The sequence below is a fragment of the Alligator mississippiensis genome, chromosome 3, assembly GCF_030867095.1.
Source record: "Alligator mississippiensis isolate rAllMis1 chromosome 3, rAllMis1, whole genome shotgun sequence".
Lineage (NCBI taxonomy): Eukaryota > Metazoa > Chordata > Crocodylia > Alligatoridae > Alligator > Alligator mississippiensis.
In genome coordinates this window covers 190,896,416-190,916,274 of record NC_081826.1, presented here as the reverse complement: position 1 = coordinate 190,916,274, position 19,859 = coordinate 190,896,416, and the positions used below count along the sequence as shown (strand labels likewise).

Genomic DNA, 19,859 nt, shown 5'->3' with positions numbered 1-19,859 from the left:
ATTATAGTGCTGTTTAACTGCACACTGCAAAAATCGTAACTACTATAAACAGCTGAGCAGCAGAGCTGCCATCAGTCTTGGAGCTTACTCATCTGCTGTGTCACTTCCTCTGCCTTTGTTCCCAGTCCCCTAGGGTTTCTGAGAATTGCAGTCCAAACTATAATCATCATGGTTCTGTTAGACTGTTCCCCCTTGTCATCACACACTCCATCAGACATCATTTTTCTAACATCCCCTTTCTATAAATTTTGATTACTAACAATGGAAATACTTTTTGTCAATCCGTAAGCATGAAGTGAAATGGATGTTTATCAATATTTACTGCTAAAAACTGAATCCTGTCAAGTCTAATCCTTTTCTTTCCTTCAAAAATCATTTATAGTTAATCTAATGCAATGTAGACTCTGTATATAGAATACATAAATTATACATTTAAAAAAACCAAGCAAACTATAAAAATGTACATTAAAATATAGATGAATGATAATAGTGTGCAGAAATTCCATTCTATTATAGTAATAATCCTGACAGATCCTGTTATCAAATTTTGAATTACTTTGAAACTTAAGATGTGTCAAGATCTGAAAGATAAATATGTAACACAGCATTAACACAACATGGCCTTTGTACAAGGAGACAAACAGTGCAGATATTTGATGATCAACCCAAGATTTTTTCCTGATGGAAAGAGAGGTGGTTTTCATAAGAGCAGGGATGAATGTTTGTTGTGTTAGGCCAGAAAAATTTCAATTTAGGAAACTATTTTGCCTAAGTAAATTTCCTCTGTAGTTGATGTAGTATTATTCTTTAATACTGGGTTAACCTGTTGTGTGTTATGCACTGTTATATACATAATAGATTCAACCCCAACAGTGACTGTGTTTTAGTGATGGGAGTAGTGATAACTATAACCTAGATCCTTCACTTCATAAGGTACTGAGAGTCTTACAAAAAACTCTGTGATTATGCAAATACAAGGTAATATGATTATTATGCAAGAGCAAGTTGTTAGTTGGAAGGAACACTAATCCTTAAGCTTAATCATTTATGTCAGTACCCACTTGCTGGAGATCAGAATGTAGGGAACAGATTATCCCACATCTGCCTGTTGTGAGGCCCTCAGATCTTCCTCTGAAGTAGGTGGCACTGGCCACTTTCAAAGGCAAGATATTAGACTGGACAGACCTTATGTCCGATCCAGTATTGCAATTCCTTCATTCCTATCGCTGCAGAAGAAACTTCACTAGAGTTAAAGCTGCAGGAATACTTCAGTAGTTTTAAACACACCTTTGAAAAGTTAAAACAAAACAAAACAGAACAAAAAAACCCACCTAGAAAATGCAGCATTATGCTTCACTTCTCAAATTAGTCACCAAACTATATTTTGTCTCCCTAAAAATGCCCACCTACCCTTTTCCTTTCTTCACACGTACAGTTTTGAAGATACGAGCCACAGATCAATGGTTTTATGTTTTTTCATATAGTTATGTCGCCATTCTTAGTAGGATATTTTGGCATTTTTCTAATAGCATGATATGAACTTGTGAAGTTTTATTAGGAGACAAACCAGCTTTGTATCTAAAAACACTTTAACAACTGGCTGCCATATGGAATCATGTCCTGCAAGAGGCAGAACATTCTCTATGAGGAGACAAATGACATCAACAGTTGGCAGGAGAGGATATATGACTTCAGCATGCTATTTATCTATTCTGAAATTTTAACATTCTTTCCTGTATATTCTGGGACCACAAAGATGGCCAAAAACAGCATAAGAACTATATGAATGAGGTTAAGACACTCTGCTTTTGGTGATTACTGCTATAAAGAATTTTTGCAATACATGGGTAAGATAGTATAGGTTTTGGATTCTTTCTGGGTATAGTTAGAGAAACTAAATTAAGGGAGTTTAGGTGCCTTGTCTACAAATGTCAACATTAACAACTCTGTTTTTATTCAAATGAGGCATCAGAATGAGATGCCCGAGTAATAGAGTAGTATTTACTAAAGAGATGTACACTACTCGAGGCTTTGCATATGACATCTACAGAAATAAAAGGAAGACAAAGAGGCTGCTTTTGCCCTTGTAGAATGAACTCCAGGAAGTACTAGCTTAGATAGTTCACACACTAATTTAATGGAATCCGATACCTCTTTCAAAATTATCTGGTTGAAATTACTTGACCTCTTGATCTGCCAGCAATAGAAATGCAAGTCTAGGAAATAATCTATTAATTCCATTACAAATAAAAACCTGAAAGACATGCAAGATGTACAAGGCCATTTTACCTTTGGTGAATGGTCTTTAAGAAATAAAACAGGTAAAAGTATAAGCTGATTTTAATGAAAAACTGACAGCTTTTAGAAGGAAGCTTCAAGTTTGTCCTAAAGAAAAGATAATATATGGTAGTCTGGGCATGAAGGCTTCTAATTATAGCACAAAGAATTAGTGAAATAATTACTACAAAACTGTATTTTTAGACAAATGAATTAATAAACATGATTGGCTAGTGTTTTGTATAGAGGATCCCTCAGACTAGTATACATCTCATCAAGGTCCCATCAAGACAATTTCATATTAGGGAAAGATTCTGATAAGTCCCTTTTAAAACTTACCTCTCAAAAAGATGAGATAAAAGAGTATTTTCTTAATCTGGTAGATGAGGTGCCAAAATATTAAAAAATATGAACATACTTTGATCTTACTGACACCTTAGAGATGTTCAAAAACAGACATATTCCAGGATACTGGAAATACAAATCAGAATGTACAACTGTTCTAAGATGACCACACAGAGGGAAGAAGAGGGAAACTACAACATATGTACATCTTGTCAACTGCTTTCTTTTCTGAACAAAAATATTTTCTACAGCTATGGAACAAATTCTGGGTGCAGACAGAAATGCAGCTCCAAGCTCAAAACAATTTCTGCAAACTCAGTAGCAATTTCTGCAAACTGTACTGTGTTACATTGCCCCAGATCAAACAGAAGTTCACTGTTGATTCTAGGGGAAAAGGGAATCTAGCTGTGGGCTGGGAGCCTGCAGCCAGGTTCCCATAGCAACAGCCAGGTCTCTCTGCCAGTGCTCCCTGATTTTGAAATAGGAGGTGGGAAAGGCAGCACAGGGAGCTCGTTCTTGGGGCTCCCAAGCTACTGCTGAAGGGTGGAGTGGGTGAACTAGATCCCCCGCACCTTGGGGGGCTCCAATACACCTGCTCCCCCCTCCAAGGGACGTGGGCAGGTTCTACATGGAAACTGGCCCAGGGCCCATGTGGGCAGGGCATGCTTGGCCAGGTGGATGCAATGGGACACAGGCAGGCAGGCGGGGAGTAGCATCCAGCAGCAGGACAGACAGGTGTGGCCAGGGCTGGGATCTTGGGGCAGTGACAGCATGAGGCTGGAGCCTAGGGCAGAGCCATGACGTGCTGCCCACACATCCTTGTGATGGGTGCTGGTTCCATGGACAGGAGCGTGCCAGAAGCGGATTGCAGCTCTGCCCTGCGCCCCAGCCCCATGCTGTCACTGCCCGAAGATCCCAACCCAGGCCCTGCCTACCCATTCTGCTCCCAGATGATACTCCCGCACACAACCTCATCCCATCCACCCAGCCAGCCTCATCCCATCCAGCAAGCCAAGCCCTGCTTGTGGGGGTCCCGGGCCAGGACTGCCAGGCAGTGACAGCACAGGGCCAGAGCCACTTAGGGAGTTTTGGTGAAATTTGGTGAGCAGGTGGAAGTGCTGACCCAGCCTGCAACAGCTCACCAAAACTCCCTAGGTGGCCCTGCAGCCCAAATAACTCAAATAATTGCCCTCCCCTGTTACAGACTAACCAATGTAGGTAGATATACATACCCACCCACCTACACATCTCTGTATATGTTTACCCATTCATACACAAAAGAGATATATGTATGCATGTGTGTAATATAATAAATAAATACACACACACACACACACACACACACACACACTAGGGCTGTCAAACAATTAAAAATTTGATCATGATTAGTTGCGCAATTAAAAAAATTAGTTGCAATTAATTGCAATTTTAATTGTACAGCTTAAAACTCAAAATTATGCACAGAAAAACTTAAAATTATGCAGGTACTTTGTATGGTTGGAGGGGTGGAGCTGGCATGTGTGTGGTAGGGGGGATTTGTGCAGGTATAGGGGGCTGTGGGTGGTGGTGGTGGGGGGGGGCTTGAAGCCTGTGGAGGCAGTGGTCCCCACAGAGGGGTCTAGAGCCTCGGTTGTGGGGATCCCTGCATGCCCTGAGAGGATGCAGGGTACTGTGGGTCAGGAGTGAGGGGCAGCAGCAGATCTGGGGGAGCTGTGGCTTGGGAGTGAGAAGCAGGGGCAGGGCAGAGGCATATCACTGCCCTTCCCCCTCCTCCCCCCACACAATCATATTACCCCTGCCACAGGAGTCCTCTTTTTTGAAATTGGAAATATGGTAACCCTACAGAAATGCAGTCCAGCATATAGAGCAGTGCCCAGTGGATAAGTCTGTGGAGGGGAAGGGCTGGGGGGCAGATCAAGGCCTCTATGGTAAGGGAGGGAGTGGGGCAGGGTGAGTGGGACCCTGGGGCCAGGGCGGGTCATAGGATGGAGCCACGGGCAGCTTGTTCAGCAGTGCGGGGGAGGGGTGGCTCCCTGTCACTTTGTGCACCCCCAGGGGAGGCATGAGATGCATGTGCTCCCCAGATCTGTGTGCAGGGCAGAGACAGGATGCCCATTGCGGGCTGGGGCTCTGCACCCTGCTGCCTCTGCCCTGGGAGTGGCATACTGGCCACGCATCCCCTGCTCACCTGGCAGCGGGAGGCACAACATGGCTCCTGGGGCAGAGGCAGCAGGGTGCAGGATGCAGAGCCTCAGCCCACAGTGGGCAGCCCACCTCTGCCCCATGCACAAATCCAGGGGGTCTACATGCCCCTCATGCCTCCCCCAGAGGTGTGCCCCACCATGCACCTGGACAAGCCCCCCCGTGCTCTGGACTCACCCTGGCCACAGGGGACCAGCCACAACCCACATGAACAGTCCCAACCCTGGCATGCTCCACACCTGCTCCACTCACCTGCCCACACTGAGCAGCAGCAGTGGCCAGAGAGAAGCTGCTACTCAGCACAGAGGAAAAGTAGCCCCTTCCCCTCACTGCTGCCAGATCCTTCTTGCTGCAGCCACCCGGAGCTCACACCCAGGCTGCCCTGAGGCTCCTCTGCAGTGCCATTACTGCCCCACTGGGCGGCCTGGAGGTGGTGGTGACAGCAGCAGAGAGGAACCACAGGCCAGACCAGGTGCGAGCTCTGGGAGTCTGAAGCAAGAAAGGCCTTGCAGCAGGGATGGGGAAGGACTGCTTTTCCCACCGTTTTGAATAGCAGCTTCTACCCAGCCACTGATGCTGCTGCTCAGCAGTCTGGAGTAGGCACAGGGCAGGCCAGGGTCAGGGTTCTGCATACGGGTTCCAGCTGATCCAGAGCTGGTCCACTCTGCTGGTCAAAACGATGTGCGTGATTAAAAAAAATAACATGTTAATTTATTTTTGCGTTAACTGCATAAGTTAACTGTGATTAATTGACAGCCCTAATCTCTCTCTCTCTCTCTCTCTCTATATATATATATATATAATATCAGCTTTCATGGGCTGATGAAGTGAGCTTCAGCTCACAATAGTGTCTGCTCTAGTTATATAAAATCTACTTTGGATAGCCCATATGGTGCCGGGCAAACATAGATATGTCTACGTACGTACGTATGTACGTACGTGTGTGTGTGTGTAGATTTTGTGAGCTGAAGCTTACTTCATCAGCTCATGAAAACTTGATACACACTGTGACAGGGCACTGTGTGTGCCTGCCACTTTAAGGGCTTGGAGCTAGCAGACACCAGGTGCCTGATGAGGGCAGCCATTTTGGAATTAGGGGCTGCCCATATAAACAGGGAAGTTTGGCTGCTAGAAGCCAGGCAACAACATCGCCTAGCCGGAGGGCTGCTGATATCATCTGGAGGTAAGGGAGGAGCTGTAGGGGATGGTAAAGAGGGTCCTGGTCCTGGGTACTACCTAAAACTGCACCCTGCCGGGAGTGGGTGGCCTGGTGGGGCTCTCAGTGGCACGGGAGCCCCCAGGAAATGCCAGGCCAGTTACCACCCTGGTGAAAGGCGGGTCAGGGTGCCTTATCCCCTAGCCCCCACCACCGGGTGGGTAACTCCTTTGTTTATAGGGCCCAGAGGGCAGACCCCTGGAGAGAGTGAGGGGCTAGAGACTTGAACCTGATCAAGAGAGTACCCTTGACTGGCTCATGCTGGGGCCAGGACCAGGACAGCCAAAAGGGTCAGGAGCCCACTGCGAGGGATGCCCAAGAGCCGAGGGCCTGGGGTCTCAACTGGCCTGGAGGCGGGCCAGGGCTGGTAGCCAAAAGTTCTGGGGGGACCACACCCGAGAGGGGAAGAGGGGAAATAGTGAGGACAAGAATACCTAGATGCCACCTGTGAGGCTTGGGCTGCAGTGTAGGGAGGAAAGGAGCCACAGATAGCACCCCCTGGCATTGGGGCAGTAAATGGGCAGCCTCCCGCTTAATTAACATCTACTAATTAATCAATTAACATCAAGGCGTGGCTGGCAAGAATGCAGGCGGTTGGCCCAGGAGCAGGTGGGCGGGCCACAACTGAGTCGGCCCTGAGCAAGCCCCCATGTTACACGCACACACTCTAACATAATAAAGAACTTAGTCAGTCTGTCTGTCTGTCCATAACACTCTTGGAGCACTCTGATAGGTTACTGAAACAACCAATCAGAGTGCTCCAAGAGCGTTGGAGACAGGAGGCAGCAGACTGCCTCGCCCTCCCCCCACGCCTCTGCTCCCTGGAGGTGGCAGAGCGCTGCCATGACAGCAGGGACGGGGGTGGGGGGCAAGGCCAGCACTGCTGGCTTCCCCGCTCTCCCCCGGCCCTGCTACTCGGAGACGGTGGTCCAGCACGGGGTGCTGGCAGAGGGGACAGCAGGGCAAGCTTCCCCTCCCTTGCTCCTGGGAGGCGGTGGCAGCAGGGGTGGAGGGGGTTAGGGTTAGCAAGTTCCCCCCTACCCTGTCCCTGCCCCACCCTCCCCATCATTCTTGACAGGCAATTCACTAATATATAAAATTGTCCTGAAAGTTGCATGTGGGGACACTGTACTTGTAACAAAGCTTGTTCTTTAAAATGAATTTTAAAAAAATTATGTTACGGGGAAAGTTGCATCATAGTTTTATAGTTGGTAGGGTCGGAAGGGACCTAAGCAGATCATCTGGTCCAACCCCCTGCCATGGGCAGGAAAGGATGCTGGAGTCAAATGACCCCAGCTAGGTGGCTGTCTAGCCTCCTTTTGAAGACCCCCAGGGTAGGGGCGAGCACCACTTCCCTTGGAAGTTGGTTCCAGATCCTAACCGCCCTGACAGTGAAGTAGTGCTTCCTGATATCTAGGCTGAATCTACATTCAGCCAACTTATGGCCGTTGTTCCTTGTTACCCCCAGTAGTGCTGGGGGGAACAGGGAGTCTCCCATTGCCTGCTGGTCTCCCTTGGCAAGTTTATAGGCAGCCACTAGATCCCCTTTCAGCCTTCTTTTGTGGAGGTTGAACAGGTTCAGGCCTCATAGCCTCTCCCTGTAGGGCCTGCCCTGCTGCTTCCTAATCATGTGAGTGGCCCTCCTCTGGACCCTCTTGATGCTGTCCACATCCCTCCTGAAATGCGGCACCCAGAACTGGATGCAGTACTCCAACTGTGGCCTGACCAATGTCCCATAGAGGGGGAGGATCACCTCCTTGGACTTGCTCGTGATGCATCTATGGATGCATGACAAAGTGCGGTTAGCCTTCCTGACCACGTCCCCACATTGGCGGTCCATGTTCATCTTGGAATCAACAGTGATTCCAAGATCCTTCTCTGCCTCTGTGCTGACAAGAAGGGAGTTCCCCAGCCTGTAGGTATGCTGCTGGTTCTTCCTCCCAGACCCACACATAATACAGCTATCATGGCACTGAACTCCTGGACTTGGTCATGCCTCTGGATTCTGTCTCAATGGTCCAAAGCAGGGATGGAAGGTCTGGGCAGCCTCCACTCTTCCATGCTCCTAACTAGGTGTGTGTGTTGAAGGTCTGGGTGACCTGTCATGCATACACCATGATCCAGAAAAATCAATGGTTGCCATTTAGAGAGAGAGACAAGGATCATTGATTGCCATGTTGGGAGGGATCACAGTCTGACACTTAGATCTTCCCTAAGATTTGTCATTGGAAGAATCATGATTGGAGGAATGTAGCTTCATGCCTGCTGCTGGAATAGGTTTTTTGGCAAATGCCTATTAAAAAACTTATGCCAGAATTTGGTTTCATGTTTCTAACTGTTAGAAGGCCACTGCAGTATCTCTTTATTGGGCACTTAAGTGTCCCTTTTATTCACCGCTGAAGTGATGGGGGGAGTGGCAGCTGCACAGGAGCCTGGGGTTGCTAGATGGACAGCGCTGTGTTAAAGCATGCCTCACTAGATAGGTGTACTTGGGCAATGAAATAGACCAAACCTGAACTGATGCAAAGAGCAGTTTAATACTGGCTGTCAACTTCCTGACTTCAGGAGAACCACAAGTTTTGGGATTATAACTCCTTTCCACAGATCCTCCTATTAGTGCTTTGGGAGCTGAGAGAGATCAAATCTTCTGTATTAAGCTATTCCTATTCAGACAGAGAAGAATTATCAAGCATGAGTGCTCCGAATCCCCCTAAAGAGGAGCAAGAAAATCAGGTTGGAGTTAAGGAAATTTTGGAAATGAATTAAGTAAACTTTTCATGCCCAGTACCAATAGGCCAGTACAGCCAGGAAGCTTGTTCATAAAAGTAAAATGGAATAAAGAAACAGAGGATGGTATCAAGCAATATGTCTTGCTCTATAATCATAATCTGTTGTGCCTTATATCCTTCTCTAAAAAGTACCTGAGTCATAGAAATGAACTGTTGGGAAGATGGGAAAAACCTCATCACTATCACCAGAAGATGCACAGGAAAGTAAAACACACCCATATAAAGAATGTACTAAACTTTTAGGTGAGCTGTATATAGTATATAAGGGTACCTAATTATTGATGAGGAAGTCTTTCATATTTTCTCAAATGGTGATGTAAAAGCCAACTGATGAAAGTCTGAGAATACAGAAATGGCCAAATTCCTTGCTGCGATACAGGTAGATGGCATAGCATTCATTTCTATTAGTACCAGGTTTGTGTCAGTTTAACTGGAACTAATTGCAAGGTATGAGACAATAGCATTAGAGGGTGTGAACAGACATACCATATTGTCTTTCATATAATATGATCCTAAATATAACACACACAATTCTTGGAAGATTCAAAAAAGGAAAAAAGATCTTACCTTGGAGTACAGGTAAGTACCTGAGGTCTGGGGTCTTTGGGCACCAGGGCTAGTGGCTAGGGACAGTGGGTTTGGGAGCTAGGGCTACACGCTGGCCCTGACCCTGTAATTCGGCCTAATCCAGCTGCAGCCAATACTGGGGGCCATGCAGTGGGGCACATTCTGGCTGTGGCTGGGAGCTGTGCAGAAGGGCCCAATCCAGCTGTGGCAGGGTTGCGGATGTGCAATGGGTTCAACCCTGCACAGCTGTTTCTGGAGCTACGTGCTGGGTCCAACCAGCACAAAACTCCAGAGCCAGCGTGCATTTCTGGATTTAGCATGATGCGTCCAATCTGGCACATAGTTCCAGAGCTAGTGCCTGAGGTCCAGTCACAGGCCAACCCTGTTTGCCAGCCTGATCCAGTACATTGGAGGGGATGGGGGCTTCCCATTGGTCTGGATACCTGGCAGTAGAGCAGGGGTGAGGGGCAGAGGGCGGCAGCATTAATTGGCATGCTAACCCACTGGCATCCCCCACCTCAGCTGCCAAATGTCTGGATCCACAGGGAGTGTTTTTCTTGCACATAATCCACATCCCAATTTTCCCCAGCTAGTTTGAGGGAAAAGGTACACATTTTATGCTAAAAAATACAGTAACAATTGACAGACAAGGTTCCTTGGGTGAATTTGGTATCTTTTATTAGACCAACCCAAATGGTTGAAGAATAGTTATTAAGCAAGTTTTCGGGTTCAAAAACCCTTCGTCAGGCTAAGGAAGTTTCAGCAGTTGGTGTGTGCTCTTCCTGGATGGAATGAAAAGTAAAGAAGCCAGGGGCTGGGCTGGGCTGGGGAGTCAGTTGCCAGGCAGATTATAATGTATCAAAAATCCAATGTCTATGTTTAGTCCATGATCTCTGGTATCCAGCAGAGGTTGATGAAATAGAGCTCATAGGCTTGTCTCTGGGAAGTGGTGTCTAAGTTTCCCTTGAGGATCAGGACTAAGAGATTGGAGAGAGAGTGGCCCTCCTGTGAGAAATGTGCCCCCACCGGTAACCGAGTGTTTCTGTCTTTGATGGACCCCCGGCACGTATCCACCCTCGCGCGCAGACACCGCCCGTTCCCTCCTACACATCCTCCATCAGGGCATCCGGTGCATTGGATGAGGCACACCACACCCCTGGAGGTGCAGCTGCAAGATCCCAGGACGCCTATGGCTCTACCGTGGGGCGCAGTAACAGTGGGGGTGGTGGAGATGCGCTGGCAGGCCCCGCATTTCCCATCCTGGCATGGTCCGGATCCCCCTGGTGTGTTCTGGGCTTGAGGAAGTTTGCTTCTGGTGATGAGGTTGGCGAGGTTCGGTGCCTGTCCGAAGGCCAGGATGGGTGGCTCTGGGAAGATCCCCCCAAGAATAGGGTCTCCTTCCAATATGGGCCGCAATTCCTTGAGGACCTTCTGCACAGGCCCAAGGGATGGGCGATACGTCACAACCAGCGGTGTGCGACTTGTGGGTGTTTTTCTCCTGTACTGCAGCAGTTCTTCATGTGGTATCCAGGTGGCTCTTTCAAATGTGCGATCTACCTCTCTGGAGGAGTGCCCTTGCTGGGTGAAAGCCCTTTTAAGATTGGTGAGGTGGCGATCCCGGGTGCTCTCCCCAGTACAAATGCGGTGGTATCCGAGGGCCCGGCTGTATATCATAGCTTTTTTGGTTTATTTAGGGCAATTGCCGGTTCTGCGCAGATATGCATGTTGGCCTGTGGGTTTCTTGCATACTGTGGTCTGTATTTTGCCCTTCTGGATACTGATCGTGTCTAAAAAGGGGATGTCGGTGCTGGAGCACTCTAAAGAAAATCGGATGGAGGGATGGTGACCGCTGAACCTCCGGTGGAACCCAACCAGAGACCGCAGGGTTCCCAGTCCAAATGATGAAGATGTCATCGATGCATTGCAAGTACAGCAAGGGTTTGATGGTGCAGTTCCCAAGGAAGTCCTCTTCCAGGCAGCTCACAAAAAGGCCGGCATACTGTGGGGCCATTTCAGTGCCCACAGCTGCTCCCACCACCTGGAGGAAGTGCTGACCATCAAAAACGAAATTGTTGTGCGTTAGGATGAAGTGCACAAGCTCAGCAATATCTCTGGGTCTGTATTCTGGGCTGCAATCTTGTTCCTGTAGATATGCAAGGCAGGCTTGGATGCCATCCTGGTGTGGGATGTTGGTATATAGGCTGGCAATGTCCATGGTGGCCAGGAGTGTGCTGCTGGGAAGGTCTTCAAGTTTCCATAGAAAGTCTGCGGTGTCCCGTACAAAACCTGCTCTGTGGGTGACAAGCGGCCCCATGATTGACTCAACAAAACGCGATACCTCCCCAGCCAGGGTCCCACGGTTGGACACGACAGGTCCGCCAGGGCTTCCCTGCCTGTGGATCCTAGGAAGCATGTAAAAGGTCCCTGGGCTAGGCAGTGGGGGGACCAAGGCCTGCAGCTTCTCTTGTAGTCTTGATGGAAATGATTTGATGGCATTGCTGAGCCCCCCGGCGAAAAGAGGAGTAGGATCTTCTTGTAGTTCTTTGCAGTAGGTGGCATCAGAGAGCTGTCTCTTGGCTTCCCCCATGCAATCCTCACCGTTCTAGGATGACCATGGCTCCTCCTCTATCCGCTGGTTTTATTACTATTTGGTGGTTAGATCTTAGAGATTCTATGGCCTTTTTCTCTGGTAGAGAGAGGTTGTTGTGGTGGCGTGTGTTGCTGATTATTTCATTGTTCATTCTTTCCCTGAAGCAGTCAATGTAGCGGTCAAGGTTAGGGTTTCGTCCATTGCGAGGTGTCCAATCTGATGTTTTTTTGGGCTTTTTGGCATTGATCCTTTCCTGAATGTTGTCAGAGGATGCGTTGTTTTTGGGAGTGGGTTCAGCTTGGTCGTGGAAATATTCTTTGAGGCGCAGGCGTCAGAAGAATTCTTCTAGTTCTCCACATTAAAGTATTTTATTAGGGTGTTTTTCTGGGCAGAAATTTAGGCCTTTAGAAAGGACAGATTTTTCAGTTTTGGTAAGCGTGTGTGTGGAGAGATTGATAATATTTGTGGGTTGGTGGCTGCTTTCAGTTTCATCGGGTCTGAGGTTGGAAGGTTGTAAGGTGTTGGTGCTGTTCCTTTGATGGCTATTTTGTGGCTGGGGAGCTTGTTCTTGGAGTAATTTGTTCCATTTCTTCTTTTTATGTAGGATGAATGCTGTAGAAAGTTTTTCGTAGTCTCTTTGTATCCACTGTATATTGTCAGGGAACATGCATGGATTTCTATCTTTTAAGTTGTTGTAGTGTATGGCGATATCCTTCCTGAGATGGTCTCTTTTGGAGTAGAGTAGGTGAAGTAGATGATTTCTAATTTTCTATGAAGTTCTTCTGCATAGCTGGGAAGCATATTTGGAGTTGTGTGTAGTAGTCAGGGGATTGTAGATGTTCAGTCCTCGGGGAATGATGTTGTGTTTCTTGCAAAGGCTTAGAAAATATATGTTGCTGTTGAGTTTGGCTTCTTTCTTTTTCATGTTGTACAGTTTCCATTTTAGACAGCTGAATTCGATATCTTCCATGTTGCAGGGGTTTGGGTTGTAGCCGTGTTGGTCTAAGGACATAGTCCTTAGACCAACACGGCTACAACCCAAACCCCTGCAGTAACAATTGAAGGGTTCAAAGAATGTCACTGATTGGGAGCCGGTTCACAATTGTCCCTGGGGAGGACAGAACCGTTGCCTTTTAGGGACTGTGCTGCTGCTGAAATGCCACAAAGGGGTGATAGAGCACCCAGGCCACCCTGCCTTTCAGGTCTCAGAGTTTCTCTAGGATGCTCTTAAAAGGGGAGGAAAGAACCAGATTAGCTTGATTCCAAGAACGAGGAATATGCCATTATCCACAATTGAAATTTTCTGCTTCCCCTTCTCAAAACACGGAGTTGAAAAGTGTGCGGGCTGGGAGCGATCCGGGGCCTTTTTCGCGCCGCGGGCTGTGGCCAGCAGCCCGGGCACGCTGGGTCGGAGAAAGCAGGCGACACGCTAGAATTAGGCATGGACGCTTAGTGGTTGATTCAAGATTGTTTACTTACACCGTAGATGGTCGCGGTGTAGGCTGGACAGTTTCCCAGGTAAAGCTCCGCTTAAATCCCTATGTTAAGGACTCGGACAAAACTCTGACTCACATGAAGTTGTCGAGGCTCCGTGGAACTTTTGCGTGCAGGGAAGGGTACGTCAAGGGATCAGGCGGCGACGGGGAGAGGCGAGAGGCTGATCAGACCCCTGTTGCCTTCTTGAAATACACGCTGGGTCCGATAGGCTCCGCAGCGCTTAGAGATCTTCACGAGATGTGAAGTTCTCCTCCTCCTGATAGTCGTGGAATTCTCCAACTTGGGCGGAAACCACTCAAGCCTCTTATACGGCCAGCAAGCCAATCGCTAGCCGCCATGTGGGAATAATTTAGAACTGACCAATAGTGGGGCACAAATTTAAATACAAACGGCGGGAACTCCTTGCAACATGCATTTCAATGCTGCAAAGAAGAAATGCACCCTGCAAAGAAAGCTTCAAACGGCGGGAAAATAATTCAGCGGTGCCAAAGCACACACAAACAAAAATCACACCCTTGGGTTGTGACAAAAAGATTCATTGGGTTTAATAAAGGGAACTGTTAAGACTTTACCAAAATCCATATAGTTGACTGGAGGTGCACAGGTGAGGGTGTGGGTGTGTCCAGGCTTCTCACCCAGCTTCTTAAAATAATAAGAACAACAATCTAATCTACTCAGACCTTCACAGCAATGTTGATTCCTCATGCATTCAGAACTACTTGGCCAATTTGTCAAAAGCTGCATTTGCTCTATGGACATAGCAAACGTCTCCAGGGATGCTAAACTGATCTATCAGCACGCTGCTAAGGAAGTCACAGGAAGTCACTTTCATAGTTTTTAGGGGCCCACACAAAACTTGTGTAGCACATATCTTTTGCTGGGTGCCATCTAATATACAAAAGTGGCCTTCATTTAAATAGACCCGAGCCCAAAATTGTCTACAACCACCACAGAGTCAGCAACAAATATCTGCAAGTCTTCTTTGGAAAGCTCTCTTATTGTAATCATCCACGCAGAATATCTTGTGGGGCATTGAGTGATTATTTTTTATTTTGTATTCAGTTCTGCAAAACTAGACAGTGTTGCAGATCTCACACCAACTGCAATATTACCAGCTGCCTTTTTCATAAGTGTTGCATTGAACAGAGTGAGCAAAGTCAGTCCTAAAGACCCAACCTAGTGTCACACTCCACTAGAGACACAGAATGGAGCTCCATATTATTCCATGTAGCTGATGCAAGGCCCTGAGAAACTTCTCAGGACACCCCAACTTGCCCAAAAGGCTCCAGAGGCCAGATTAACTGATCATATCAAAAGTGTTCTGAATGCAATGAAAGCCACTTAGACATGATTAAAGGTTTCCTTGTGATAATTCTCCTGGATTTTTTATTCAACAAAAATGTCCACCCCCATCTCACTATAAAACTGCAATGAAACTGGGAACTTGCCATCTAGTTTATGCAAAAGCATTGGTGAGGAATACATGAGTCAATATTTACCAATAATTCCTAACAAGATCTGATTTATTTTTCCCTTACAGATTTTAACTACAGTCACATCTTCACATTTCATTCCAGATTTGGTAGAAAAGCTTATGTAGCTTTTCAGTCAGGAGTACATACCTTAATTTACAGACTTTTGCTAGACATCTTGTCTGAGATGCATTTAACAACACAGCATCCATAACATTAGCCCGAGTATTCAAGAGAACCTGAAAATTTCACTGCCGTTGCAATTGTGTGCTGACAGGATCAATAACCAGCACTTATCACTACTGTCCCTTGCTTGCATCCATACATCACAAGCAAGGCCTTACACATAAGCCTTACGCTCCACAAAGAACTGCTGGATGGCATGCATATCAACTGTTACAGTTTATCTGTTTTGACATTCTACTTGTCAGATGTCCTGTGTTTGACAGAGCTGGATACAAATTTCACAACAAATCTCTCTCTAATCTTTCGCTGATAGACAGAATCAGGTTTACCTAGAAATTTTCAATGGACCATCCCCTTGCTGTGTAGGAGTGATTTTGGATGACATAACTGGCAACAAATCAATCCTGGTGGCGCAGAGTCACAAATGCAACTTTTTACTCAATTACATAATGCACAGTGTCCTGGCTTTACTCCACATCATACCAACAGGTACTTCTATAAGGATGCTGCCACAGTCAGAAAAAGGACAGTTACACTTTTTGTGTAACTGCAAAAATCCATTCATGTTTTAACCAATCCATAGCCAGCCTTCATAGAAAATTAGCTGCTATATTGCAACATTTGGGCTAAATTTGTGGGCTCCACACAACAAAGAATCCATGTGCTAATTAGCCCTCTAACTCATGACTGGAACCAGGTGTTCTTGTTGTGAGTCCTGGGATCCTCCAAAAATGTATATGAAGATGAGGCTCAGTTGTGGGAATAAAAAGGAAATCTAAATGTATTGAATGTAGTGGCTTACTATGACTTTAAAAAGAGTTGGTGCTGAGGAGGACTGCATGCAGTGGGCACTATCATGTATCTTAAGATGGGCTGCACTAACCTATCCTTGTGGTAGTTTCCCATCAGTATGTTTGCCCAATATAGGCCATATATTTTGGTTGTGCTCGGTTTTGACTGCATTTAATCAACTTCATAGTTGCTGTTTTATTACTGAGCATATACTGCTTTTGGCAGCAGTTTAATGATAAACAACATATTTAATAATGTTTCTTTGAACGCAAATGTAAGACAAGGGTTTTTCCCCCCATGCTGACTGAGGGGAAAAAAACCCTCATCTTGTATTCAAGTAAATACAGTAATAAAAGTATAGTTTTCTTAAAGCTACTCAATCATCCAAATGTTTACCAAAGCATACTCATGCAACAGCTCTACTCTGGCCAGCCTGCCTGCAAGTTTATGACTACAATTTCCACAGTATTACTCTGTCACTTTACCCTCCTGCTATGGCTGTCACCGCACTGCCATCACTCCCTCACATCCCATCATCATGTAAGCACAGTGAAACAGCACACTTCCTATGACTATTCAAAGCACCTTCAGGACCAGACAGACCACTCAAGCATTTTGGTGACATCATATTGCCCTCAAAGAGGAGCTCCCCCCCCCGCCACAATAATACCTCAATGGCCATCAACCCATCTACTAGTACATAATATTCAAACCCTATTATGAACAGAGAATTATTAATTCTCATGGACATTTCAATAGACTTCATTTAAATATTTGAGTATTTCACATACATTAATTAATCTACTTTCACAAAACTGCTAGGTGATAAAGAGACTATTACCATTCACATTTTACTGTTAGGGAACTGAGGCAAAAAGAGATTAGGATCAAAAGTAATTTTGGGTGCTCCATTCAAGCCATCCAGGACCAGAATTTTTAGAATAGTAATTGTTACACAGCATTGTATATGTTCAAAGCACAGCTCCATTGACTCTAGTTGTGGGTCTAAGTACTTAACACTTGAAAAAAAAATCAGACCTCAGGGGCTCAAGTCAGGCAACCAAAAACTCTCTAATGCTCAAGACAATATTCTATATTGTATTAATCACAATATCTTCTTTTCTCTTCCCACAATCACTTATCACATTCACTACACCTCTTCCAACTTTTTGCACAATGAAGGAGAGTTACAATGGACAAGTTGCTTGTAACCCTGATTTACATTCAGAGAAAATCCATCCTGTTCAAGGCAGTCCTGAAAAAATAGTACTCAATTGTATAATTAACAACTGTATTTTAATGCATGTGCACAAGGGGATTAACAAGTAACCATAATCCTAACTTTTAAGATGGGAGTCTTCTGAACAATAGTGTTTATCAGGGATGAGCTTATATTCTTGTGTCAGAGTATAAAGAGAAAAGCAAATGGCACTCTCAATTCCCTTGCAACTCGAAGTTTATGTTTGTTGAAGACTCCAAAAGTAAGATACATGACATGCTCTTTTAACCATCCTGACAGCTCTACGAACCAAAATTACCGAAGATTAAGTCACAGTCAAAGAAGAAAGAATGTCGTCTTTGTGACTACCCACCAGCAAACAGTATCTATTCCAGATGGCAGAATGAGAAATTTCAGCTATATTACTTGAATTTTAGTAGTGTTCTCCCAAATTTTAGTAGTGTTCTCTCAAATTTGGCATCTGACCTAGCAGCTAAGTCCAAGACATATTTTTACAAATAATTTGATGAATTTCAGTAAGTTACTTCCAGATTTTGGATGCTGGCACTCTCTTGAAAAAGACAGAGGATGTCTGCCTCCTTAGTTCTTTGCAAATGCTATGAGGGATAATCTGGATGGTTTGGTTCTATCAAAGTGATAAAGGGAACTTGTACAAACATCCAGTGTAAACCTTCTCTCCTAATGAAGAATGGAGTGTCTGTGGAATATCATCTGTAACAAGAACTGACCTGGAGTCAACCATGACTCCTATCTGCTCCTGTAGATAGAGGTGATTTTCATACATCACCAGGAGGCCTAGCTGGAAGAACAAGGAGAAAACTATTATAAGCTTACTATCGTCTCCTGCTGGGATCTGTCCCAATCAGTTAATCATCTAGTTAAAAGTTGGTATAGATGCTCTTTCTTTATGCTGGTATTGACTCTAGTTAGTCTAGTTCTGGCTTGTCCAACATGCGGCCCACCAAGCCGTTTACTTTCATTCCCACCCCTTGTGCCTCCCCCAGCCCCTCAGCAGCTTCCTAATGTCTGAAGGGCTAGGGAAGGGACAAGGTTCCCACATGCACCACGTCAGCTTAACGTTGCTGACGTGGTGAGTGTGGGAAGAGGAGTAGCCGGCAGCGAAAGCGTGGGTCATCAGTGCGGCGCAGGGCGGTCCCAGGCAGAACCTGCACTGGCCAGCACTGCAGGTGGCGAGAGGAGCCCAGCCAGGCACACGTGGGTCGAGGGAAGCAGGGACAAAACCCCCCCAGACCTTCCCTGGTCAACTTCCCCTGCACCTGGCTCTGCCCCTTGGGGCTGTGGCGGGGGAGAAAGAGGCATCATCCCAGGGCCCCTGCGCCTACCCCGCTCTGCGCTCACCTGCATGGTTCATCTTCCTGGTGGCAGGTAGAGAAGTTGCAGCCGGGGGCTGCCTGGGCGCTGCCCCGTGCCCGGCTCGCAAGTCCCCGTGTGAGCACACGGCACTGGCCTGGGTTCACTGTGCCACCTCCACCTCCACCTGCTCCTCCTCCCTCCCTGGCAGAGGAAGCCCCCCTTTTTTGTTTTGTTGGCTCTGGGCTGGGAGCTGCCAGGCAGGTTTGCAAGGTGCGGCGAGGCCGGGGCAGGGGGCTTGGGCAGCCTGGTCCCAGGCAAGCAGCTGCTGTACCTGTAGAGCCCAGCATGTGCAGGCTGCAGTACCACGACCCTTGCCCAGCTCCTCCTGTGCATCCATTAGAAGCTTTGTACATCCATCCTGTGCATCCATAAGAAGATTTATTCTTATAACTCAAAAGGACTCCATTAAAGGTGGAAGTGATGGGAAGTTCTGTGGCACCCTTGTAAGATTCTGTCTCATCCAGTCTGAAGTCCAGTGTAACACAGGCCATAGAATTTCAGCTGCTGAATTTCACCGCTTCCTATGAGTTCTTTGAATATGGCTCACTGGCCCACTGGGTGATAAAAAGTTCATGATCCGGCCCCACATTCAAAAAGGTTGGACACCCCTGGTCTAGTTAGTCTTTTCAAAAGACATGCAGTGCTATGGAAAGTGTGAATGGCAAACTTTTGTATTGAAAATGGCTGTGCCCCTTGTTTAATGTGCGCAAAAGAACATGTTTTTTCCTAGCCACAATTGTTAATGTTTGGTAAAAATGTTTAAAACAATTCAGCCTCTGGCAGGTATACCACATGGAAAATTACAGCCCAAATGACAAAAGTTTTTCAAAATTATAAGACACTGAAAAATATAAGAAGCATTGAGCAACCTTAATAGGCAGTGCTATCCATGAACGGATCCAGGATCACAAGAAGAGGGTACAGCTACATCCCTTTGGCTGCATGGCACATGCACACTGAAGGAAGTTAATTACACATGCTGTACACAGCCAAAAGGGGTTTGGGCACATCCCCTTCTCCTTGATCCTGGATGCCAGTGAGCTCAGAGAGCTGAGTGTGAACAGCAGTGGCACTCACCCCTGGACTCAGCTGTATGAAAGCCAGGGATTCAGCCAGCCCTTATGCTAATCAGCTGCTGAGCTCAGCTCATGCACTGCACAGCCAAAGGAAGATACAACCACACTGCCATAATCCCTGGATCTGCCCCAGGCACTGTCTATAATAGAGAGAACAGATGAGGGAGCAGGATGGATAAGAGAAAAGGAAACCAAGCAGCAAGGGATTAAATGTTAGGGGGTAGAGAGAAAAGAAA

At 46.5% G+C, this 19,859-nt stretch overlaps 1 protein-coding gene across 3 annotated transcripts in view; it reads right to left on the bottom strand.

The window, feature by feature from the left end:
• RFX3 (regulatory factor X3) overlaps positions 1 to 19,859 on the bottom strand; it is a 283,524-nt gene that overhangs the window by 115,647 nt on the left and 148,018 nt on the right. The window lies entirely within an intron of this gene.